Below are 10,986 nucleotides of genomic sequence, written 5' to 3' on the forward strand. Positions count from 1 at the left end.
CACTATAGTTCTTGATTGATCTCAAGTTGAGAGCACCTGGAGGGAAGGGCTGAATCTAGGTGACTCTCTGTGCAGCGTTCATTTGGCCAGACTTTTGATAAGGACCATTGATGTGGACTATGTAGTAGTGTGGCATAAGATCACATCCCCTATATTGTCCCAGAAGGCTTATGAAAGGTGTAGGTCATTCACTCGGCACCTGATTGTGGTGCTTCTGAGAATAACTGTTTCAGAAGTGGTGCAGACTACACTCTAGGATAAGGTGATTAGCTGCCGTACACAGTTCAAAGACACATTTTGTGGCCCCCAGCAGGCATTCACACTGTCCTTATCTGCTCTGCCTTACAGGCACTGCTAGAGCCTCCACAGCTGTTGGGCAATCCTGTGGCTCTGACCAGAGCTCTGGACAGCCTCTCGGGGTTAGGCCGCCCAGATTGCATCCCGTTACCTTCACATGGAGCAAGAGTTTTGCAACAGTAGTTTCTGCCCTAGAGAGCTGGTGAGAACTTCTGCTTAGCAAACACAATAACAGGGCGAAGGGAGACACTGGGGGGCTCCTGGAGCAAGCAGAGCAATAGAATTGCCACTACCCTAAAGGGCAGCAGTCCCTTTCTGGAAATGAGGCTTACTCACATGTCTTTACTAGGGCAGGGTTCTTACTGTAGCAGAAGAAGTCATATTCTAGCAGGAACTCCAGCACAAAATTCAGACCCTCCTGATGAATTGATTGGATGTTCACGGGGTGGGGAGGGGGACTGGCTGAAGCCCATTTCATAGAGCAAGGAGGCTGCTCCTGGAAGAGAACTCATCAGACGGGAATCAGGGGCCAGGACTCGGGGAGCTGGACCTTCTCCCACTGTTTGGGGTAAAGAAGAGCAATGCTGAAGACCAACATGTAGCTCAACACTGGCCCTGAAGAGTCTGCACCAAGTCCAATGGAGAGCAAAAGAGCTCCAAAAAGAAATCAGAAAAGTCTGTTAGACTTTGGGGACTCTCAAGCAGAGAGATCCACAAAAATCAGCATAGACCTCCCAGAGCCTGGCACTGCAAGTGCACCCATCCTTCTTCAGTGGTGACTCTAGGGTGAATGTCCAGCAACTGCAAAGCCCAGAGAAGCTTGTGGGAGACACCCCAATAGACTCCCCCAAGTCCCTGAGGAGCGCATTACAAGGCTGAAGTCCAGTATGAACACATGGGCTCTGAGCCAGCACGATCCAGATTGTTGCTATTGATGTGACTTCATCTGTATTCATAGGCTGGGGATACCCTGGGTAATTGGGGCAACATAGTTATTTCTTTAAATTAGATGTCACTGGGATGCTCCAACATACATCAGTTTCCCCTACCTGTCAATTCATTCAGTGCCCAAAAAAAAAAAAATGTGTTAAGCTTCTATGATATGCCAAACAATGATTGGTTTGGAGATACAAAGATAAAAATATATATGAAAGCACTGCTTTCAAGAACTTCGCCATGGGGGAAGGAGCAGCCAAATGGATGATGAATTATAAACCCTTGGCTACATTTGCAAGGCAAAAGGAGAGTTGGCCAAACCAAAAGAACGGGAAAGAGCATCCCAGGGAAAAGGGAAACACATGCCAAGACCCCAGAGGAAACCAGAACAGCTCCTTGGGGGTTGAGGGGACTCTAAGTGGTTCCCTGTGGCTGGAGTTAAGTGTTCTGTATTGGGGGGTGGGGAGAGCCTGAAGTGACAGGGTTGGAGAAGTAACAGGAGTTAAATGGAGGGTGCCAGGTGACGGACTCAGGTGTCTGACTTTACCTGAGTGTAACCAGGGTCCTTGATGAATTTTAAGAGGAAAAGAAAGTGATCAAATTCACATATTAGGAAGCTCATTCTGGCAGTGGATTGGAGGGCGGGTTAAAGGGGGAACTATTTGAGGTAGAAAACATTTAGGAGAGGAGGAGGGGGAGAGGAGGAAGAGGAGGATGAGGAGCAGCTAATAGAGCCAAGCATCATTCTAAGTGTTTATCAGTATAGACTCATTTAATCCACATAACAACCCCTTGTAGGAGCTGCTCTCATTATACCCACTTCACAGATAATGAAACTGAGACCCAGTGAGATTAAATCACTTGACCAAAGGTCCAGGACTAGGTAGGTGGATTCTAACTCACACAGCCCAGTCTAGAACTCACAACTATTGCATGACCATTGCCTTACGTGAGGTGAGAGAGAATAAAGTGTTGCCTAACACTCTCAGTGAAGGTGGTGAGGAGGAGATAGTCAGGAGTGATGTTAAGGAGAGGAAGAGTGAGGAGCAGGTACATTTCTGGTTTGGCAGATGATTGAACGAGGAACCATTCAGAAGAAAGACATGTCAAGAAATACAATGAGATTAGTTTTCTACATGTTGAATTTGCAACATCTGTGGGCCCTCAGGGAGATTTCAGGAGGTAATTGCATGTCAGAGTTTGGAGCTTAGGGGAGACACTGGTTAGGAGCAGTAGCTATGGGAGACCCTGGCACATGTTGGATGACAGTTGAAGCCATGAAAACCAGTGGACTCCCCAAGAGGGAGCAGGTAGAGTGAGAAGAGAAGAAAACCGAGGTAGAATCCTCAGGAACTTCAATATCTGAGGAATAAATTAAGAAATAGAGCAACAAACAAGACCAAGAGAGATCAAAGGGAATAGAGGAGAATAGGTCAGTGGGATTCAATGATATAGAGATCAAGTAAGACCTGAACAGTAACTTTCCACCATAAATAAAGTTGAAAATCATACAGCAGGCAGGAAGAAAATATCTTAACATAACTAACAAATATTCAAAACACAATATGCCCAAATTATATAAAGAGCTCCTACAAATCAATAACAAATTAACAATCTGAGGCTCAGCATGGTGGTTCATGCCTGTAATCCCCAGCACTTTGGGAGGCCGAGGTGGGTGGCCAGGGGTTGGAGACCAGCCTGGTCAACATGGTGTGAAACCCCATCTCTACTAAAATTACAAAAATTACCCAGGAGTGGTGGTAAACACCTGTAGTCCCAGCTACTCGGGAGGCTGACGCATGAGAATTGCTTGAACTTGGAAGGCAGAGGTTGCAGTGAGCCAAGATTGCACTCCAACCTGAGCAACAGAGTGAGACTCTATTTCCAGGAAAAAAAAAAGGTATATTTCTTGCCATGCACAATGGCTCATGCCTGTAATCCTAACACTTTGAGAGGCAGAGGCGAGAGAATCACTTGAGGCCAAAAAAATAAAAAATAAATAACAAAATAATGATCCAAGCAAAAAGTAAAGAGATAAGAATAATTAATTCAGCTGGACCCAGTGGCTCCCACCTGTAATCCCAGATATACAGGAGGCTAAGATGGCAGGATCACTTGAGGTGAGATACATACATATATATACATATATACGTGTATACACATATATATACACATATATGATATAGTATATATATCTTTTTATTAAGAAAAGAAGGAAGGAAAACATGTTTGTATTTACATAGAGAGAATTCTGGGAAAATGTACACACCAAGCTGTAGACAGTAGTTATCTGAGGAAAAGATACGGGTGAACAGAGGAACAGAAGGGAGACTTTCCAGCTGTGCTTTATATGCTTTTGTGCTTTTGCATTGCTTGTATTCTTTACATATGCATGCTTTGTTTTGTCATATTAAAAGTTTTGTGTATTCATGTGTTTCTTTTTTATTTCAATAGTTTTGGGGTACAGGTGGTTTTCTGTTACATGGATAAGTTCTTTAGTGGTGATTTCTGAGAGATTTTTATGCACCTGCCACCCAAGCAGTGTACATTGTACCCAGTATGTAATCTTTTATCCTTCACCTCCCTCCCAACCTTTTTCCCTACATCCCTAAAGTCTATTATATCATTCTTAGGCCTTTGCATGCTCATAGCTTAGCCCCCGCTTATAACTGAGAACATATGATACTTGGTTTTCCATTCCTGAGTTACTTCACTTAGAATAATGGCTTCCAGCTCCATCCAAGTTGCTGCAAAGGAGATTATTTTGTTCCATTTTATGGCTGAGTAGTATTGTGTGGTATACGTAGGGGAAAGAGAGATCAGACTGTTACTGTGTCTATGTAGAAAAGGAAGACATAAGGAACTGGATTTTAACCTGTACCCTGAACAATTGTTTTGTCCTGAGATGCTGTTAATCTGTAACTTTGCCCCAACCTTGAACTGATAAAAACATGTGTTGTATGGAATCAAGGTTTAAGGGATCTAGGGCTGTGCAGGATATGCCTTGTTAAAATGTTTACAGGCAGTATGCTTGCTAAAAGTCATCGCCATTCTCCAGTCTTGATAAACCAGGGGCACAATGCACTGCGGAAAGCCGCAGGGATCTCTGCCCTGGAAAGCCAGGTATGGTCCAAGGTTTCTCCCCATGTGATAGTCTGAAATATGGCCTCGTGGGATGGGAAAGACCTGACTGTCCCCCAGCCTGACACCCGTGAAGGGTCTGTGCTGAGGAGGACTAGTAAAAGAGGAAGGCCTCTTGCAGTTGAGATAAGAGGAAGGCCTCTGTCTCCTGCCTGCCCCTGGAAACAGAATGTCTCGGTATAAAACCCAGTTGTACATTTGTTCAATTCTGAGCTAGGAGAAAAACTGCCCTGTGGTGGGAGGTGAAGCATGTTGGCAGCAATGCTGCTCTGTTATTCTTTACTCCACTGAGATGTTTGGGTGGAGAGAAGCATAAATCTGGCCTATGTGCACATCCAGGCATAGTATCTTCCCTTAAACTTATTTGTGACACAGATTCCTTTGCTCACATGTTTTCTTGGCTGACCTTCTCCCCACTATCACCCTGCTCTCCTACCGCATTCCTCTCGCTGAGATGGTGAAAATAGTAATTAACAGATACGGAGGGAACTCAGAGACCGGTGCCGGTGCACATCCTCCGGAGGTATGCTGAGCGCCGGTCCCCTGGGCCCACTGTTCTTTCTCTATACCTTATCTCTGTGTCTTATTTCTTTTCTCAGTCTCTCATCCCCCTTGACGAGATATACCCACAGGTGTGGAGGGGCAGGCCACCCCTTCAGGTGCATATAAACCACATTTTCTTTATCCACTCATTGGTTGATGGGCATTTAGGTTGGCTCCGTATCTTTGCAATTGTGAATTGTGCTGCTATAAACATGTGTGTGCAAGTGTCCTTTTCATATAATGACTTCTTTTCCCTTGGATAGATACCCAGTAGTGGGATTGCTGGATCAAATGGTAGCTCCACTTTTAGTTCTTTAAGAAATCCCCACACCGCGTTCCATAGTGGTTGTACTTTACATTCTCACCAGCAGTGTAAAAGTGGTCTCTTTTCACCACATACACGCCAACATCCATTGTTTTTTGACTTTTGAATTATGGGCATTCTTGCAGGAGTAAGGTGGCATCTCATTCCAGTTTTAATTTGCATTTCTCTGACGATTAGTGATGTTGAGCGTTTTTTCATGTTTGTTGGCTGTTTGTATATCTTATTTTGAGAAATGTCTAATCATGTCCTTTGCCTACTTTTTGATGGGATTATTTGGTTTCTTCTTGCTGATTTGTTTGAGTTCCTTGTAGATTCTAGATACTAGATTCTAGTTCTTTGTCAGATGCTTATTTTGCTGATTTGAGTTCCTTGATTCTGGATACTAGTCCTTTGTCTGATAGAAAGTTTGTGAATATTTTCTCCCACTCTGGGTTGTCTGTTTACTCTGCTGGTTATTTCTTTTGCTATGCAGGAGCCTTTTAGTTTAATTAGGTCCCATTTATTTATTTTTGTTTTTGTTGCATTTGCTTTTGGGATCTTATTCATAAATTCTTTGCCTAAGCCAAGATCCAGAAGAGTTTTTCCAAAGTTATCTTCTAGAATGTTTATAGTTTCAGGTCTTAGATTTAAAGTCTTTGATCCATCTTGAGTTGATTTTTGTACATGGTGGGAGATAGGGATCCAGTTCCATTCTTCTACATGTGGTTTCCCAGCACCATTTATTGAAATGTCCTTTACTCAATTTATGTTTTTGCTTGTTTTATCAAAGGTCAGATAGCTGCATTTGGCTTTATTGCTGGGTTCTCTATTCTGTTCCCTTAATCTACATGCCTATTTTTATACCAGTATTATGTTGTTTGGTAATTATAGCCTTGTAGTATAATTTGTAGTCGGGTGATATCTTCAGATTTATCTTTTTTGCTTAGTTTTGCTTTGGCTTTGCAGGCTCTTTTTTGGTTCCATATGAATTTCAGGATTTTTTTTTTTTCTAATTCTGTGAAGACCGATGATGGTATTTTGATGAGAATGGCTTGAATCCGTAGATTGCTTTGGGCAGCATGGTCATTTTCACAATATTAATTTTTCCATCCGTCAGCATGGGGTGTGTTTCAATTTGTTTGTGTCATCTATGATTTTTCAGCAGTGTTATGTAGTTTTCTTTGTAGAGATGTTACACCTCCTTGGTTAAGCATATTCCTAGGTATTTCATTTTATTTTTTGCAGCTGTCGTAAAAGAGATTGAGTTCTTGATTTGATTCTCAGCTTGGTCGTTGTTGGTAGATAGCAGTGCTACTGATTTGTGTACATTGATTTCATCACCTGAGACTTTACTGAATAATTTATCAGATCTAGGAGCTTTCTGGATGAGTTTTTAGGGTTTTTTAGGTATATGATCATATCATCAGTGAACAGTGACAGTTTGACTTCCTCTTTTCCAATTTGAGTGCCCTTTATTTCTTTCTCTTGTCTGATTGCTCTGGCTGGGACTTCCAGTACTATGTTGCATAGAAGTGGTGAAAGTGGGCATCCTTGTCTCATTCCAGTTCTCAGGGGAATGCTTTCAACTTCTCCCCATCCAGTATGATGTTGGCTGTGGGTTTGTCATATAATGGCTTTATTACTTTGAGTTAAGTCCTTTCTATGCCTATTTTGTTGAGGGTGCTGGATTTTATTAAATGCATTGTGTCTGTTGAGACAATCATAGGATTTTCCTTTTTAATTCTATCTATGTGATGTATCACATTTATTGACTTGTGTATGTTAAACCATCCCTGCATCCCTGGGATGAAACCCACTTGATCATGATGTATTATATTTTTTATGTGCTGGTTAGCTAGTTGGATTTGGTTAGCTAGTATTTTATTGAGGATTTTTGTATCTATGGTCATCGGGGGCATTGGTCTGTAGTTTTCATTTTTTGTCATGTCCTGTCCTGGTTTTGGTATTAGGGTGACACTGGCTTCATAGAATGATTTGGGGGGGAATTCCTTCTTTCTTTATCTTTTGGAATAGTTTCAGTAAGATTGGCACCAATTCTTTGAATGTCTGATAGAAATCAGCTGTGAATCCATCTGGTCCTGGACTTTTTTGGGTTGGCAATTTTTTATTACTGATTCAACCTCACTGCTTATTGTTGGTCTGCTCAGAGTTTCTATTTTTCCCTGATTTAATCTAGGAAGATTGTATGTTTCCAGGAATTTATCCATTTCCTCTAGATTTTCTAGTTTGTGCACATAAAGCTGTTCATAGTAGCCTTGATTGATTTTTTGTATTTCTGTGTGATCAGTTGTAATATCTCCAGTTTCATTTCTAATTGAGCTTATCTGGATCTTCTCTTTTCTTGGTTAATCTCGCTAATGGTCTATCAATTTGGTTTATCTTTACAAAGAACCAGCTTTTTGTTTCATTTATCTTTTACATTGTTTTTGTTTGTTTCAATTTCATTTAGTTCTTCTCTTATCATTATTTCTTTTCTTCTGCTGGATGTGGGTTTAGTTTGTTCTTGTTTCTCCAGTTCCTTGATGTGTGACATTATGTCGTCAATTTGTGCTCTTGCAGATTTTTTGATGTAAGCATTTAACGCTATGAACTTTCCTCTTAGCACTGCTTTTGCTGTATCCTAGAGGTTTTGATAAGTTCTGTCACTACTATCATTCATGCCAAAGAATTTTTAAATTTCCATCTTGATTTCATTGCTAACCCAAAAATCTTTCAAAAGCAGATTATTTAATTCCCATGTATTTGTATAGTTTGAGAGTTCCTTTTGGAGTTAATTTCCAGTTTTATTCCACTGTGGTCTGAGAAGATACTTGCTATTTTGATTTTCTTAAATTTATTGAGGCTCGTTTTGTGGCCTATCATATGTTCTATCTTGGAGAATGTTCCACGTGCTGTTGAGAAGAATGTATATTCTGCAGTTGTTGGAAAGAATGTCTGTCAATATCTGTTAAGTCCATTTGTTTTAGGGTATAGTTTAAGCACATTGTTTCTTCGTTGGTTTTCTGTCTTGATGATCTGTCTAGTGCTAACAGTGGAGTATTGAAGTCCCCCACTATTATTGTGTTGCTGTCCATCTCATTTTTTAGGTCTGGTAGTAAATGTTTTATAAATCTGGGAGCTCCAGTATTAGGTGGATATAAATTTAGAATTGTAATACCTTCTTGTTGGACTAATTCTTTTATCATTATATAATATCCTTCTTGTCTTTTTTTACTGTTGTTGCTCAAAAGTCTGTTTTGCAGAAATAAGAATAGCTACGCCTGCTTGGTTTTGGTTTCCATTTGTGTGGAATATCTTTTTTCCCTTTACCTTGAGTTTATATGAGTCTTTATGCAGCAGGTCAGGTTTTCCTCAGCAGCCAAGGTCAGTTTCCACTAACCCTTTACTATAATTTTGATGAATACATAAGTTAAATATTAAAGAACTGGAGAAACCAGTGTCTGGGTATATTAGTCTATTCTTACACTGCTGTAAAGAACTACCTGTGACTGGTTAATTTATGAATAAAAGATGTTTCATTGACTCACAGTTCTGCAGGCTGTACAGGAAGCATGGCTGGGAGGCCTTAGGAAACTTACAATCATAGCAGAAGGTGAAGGGCAAGCAAGCATGTCCTACCATAGCAAAGCAGGAGACGGACAGTGAAGGCAGAAGGGCTACACACTTTTAAACAACCAGATCTCATGAGAACTCACTATCATGAGAGCAGCAAGGGGGATATCCACCCCCAAGATCCAATCACCTCCCACCAGGTCCCTCCCCCAACACTGGGAATTACAATTCGACATGAGATTTGGGTAGGGACATGAAGCCAAGCCATGTCATTGAGTATGAGGACTAGAATGCAAAAATAAACTCATTAAGACCTTGCCTGGGTTTTCTCAGACCCTAAAGTCTGATCAAATAATAAAAGCATTCTAACACATATACCTCATACCAGGACCCACTTAAGATTAAGAAAGTTTCCAAGGCTCTAGAGAAAGCTTTCCAGACTCCAGACCCTAGTTAAAGATTAGATATATATTGAATAAAACAATCTTGCTTGTAGGTGCACTCCCACACGTAGACATAGAGTGCAAAATATATATAAACACTGGGGGAAAATTTGTAACTTTGAGTTGGTCTGGTGAGTTATTCCAACCTTCTCCCTGTAACCAGTTATAGAAATAAACTCCCTTCTTTCCCAGTCTGTCTGCATCTTGTTATCAGACCATAAGTGCAAGCAGCCAGACCTTGTTCATCTGGGAACATTTACATGTTAGTTGTGTCTCTTGAAGACAGCAGATATTTGGTGGGTGGTTTTTAAGCCAATCCTGCCATTCTATATCTTTTAAGTGGAGCATTTAGGCCCCTTACATTCAATGTTAAAATTGAGATATTGTGTCCGGAATTGGTTCCTTCCAGTGGGTTATTGGTCTCGCTGACTTCAAGAATGAAGCCATGGACCCTCGCAGTAAGTGTTACAGTTTTTAAAGATGGTGTGTCCAGAGTTTGTTCCTTCAGATGTTCAGATGTGTCTGGAGTTTCTTCCTTCCGGTGGGTTCGTGGTCTCACTGACTTCAGGAGTGAAGCCACAAACCTTCACAGTGAGTGTTATAGTTCTTTTTTTTTTAATTTTACATTTTATTTTATTTTATCAAAGTTATGCTTGGTTCCAGATCTGTGAGACAATATTTTTAATATGGAAAACAGAACATCAGCAAAACAAACAAGAAAATGACTTGCAGCCTTGAAGTATGCTCAGGGCAAGGTAATGTGGGTGACCCTCCGATTAAAGAAGCTAAGTCAGAGCCAGAAATCGCTTCATGTTTTAAGTATAATAATCATCAAGTCAGAATCACAGCCAATAATTAAACTTCTTAGGCAGTTGCTTCATCATGACATTCATTTCTGCATACATACTTTCAGGTAAGAAGTAGAAATTCTCAAAGGTCTGACTAACCAATATACAAAAACAATTCTGAAGACATTAATTAAAGAAGCACCTTCATACAGTGTTCTCAGATTCAAAAAGTTTTAAAAGGGGCTTGGATTTGGAGGAATGCAGGAGGCAGACAGATCGATGGGGAGAAAGGAGGATGGTCAAAGAGGCAGAGCTCTTTGCTATGAGAATCAACTTCAACCAGAAAAGATCCACTTTTACTAATTTTATGAAGTAGGATTTCACATGAGTTATCTTTAAAGATATCTTCAAAGAAAGTGTTTACTTTAAAAAGAGAGTCCAAAAGTCACTGTCCTAAAGAATGAGGCAATAAGAAAAGTAGAGGCAATAAGAAATTTGTAGTATAGTGATGTTAAGGAAGAAAACTAACTTCTGAGCTATTGTCTACATTTCCGTTCATTTAATTCCATTCTCTCTGAGCCGTCCTGGTGTCTCCTGGTTATGAGAACACCCCCTTATCTTACACCATCCAACAAACAGAATCCTGTAATTCCTTTGGTAGATTTGGGATTCTGGTTTACGTAACTATTGGCTATGGCAGAAACACCTAGGATGCTATCTCAGTGTGTTTACATGGTTCCTTTTGATTCTAGATTTAGATGGTGCCTTTTTGCTTCTTATGCTTGTTACTCATAGGGAATGCCGTTTTACAAGCTAAGATCTTCTTGACTGTGGTATTATTCCATGTAGAAACTAGCTCAACTCCTCCTAGTCACTAAGAGACCAAAGGCTGTAGTAACTCTGTCTCCCTATCACCTCTCTGGATTTCTATGTGGTCCATGCCTCCTGTAAGACTAATTTC

Source organism: Mandrillus leucophaeus, unplaced genomic scaffold (genome assembly GCF_000951045.1).
Source record: "Mandrillus leucophaeus isolate KB7577 unplaced genomic scaffold, Mleu.le_1.0 Scaffold70, whole genome shotgun sequence".
Lineage (NCBI taxonomy): Eukaryota > Metazoa > Chordata > Mammalia > Primates > Cercopithecidae > Mandrillus > Mandrillus leucophaeus.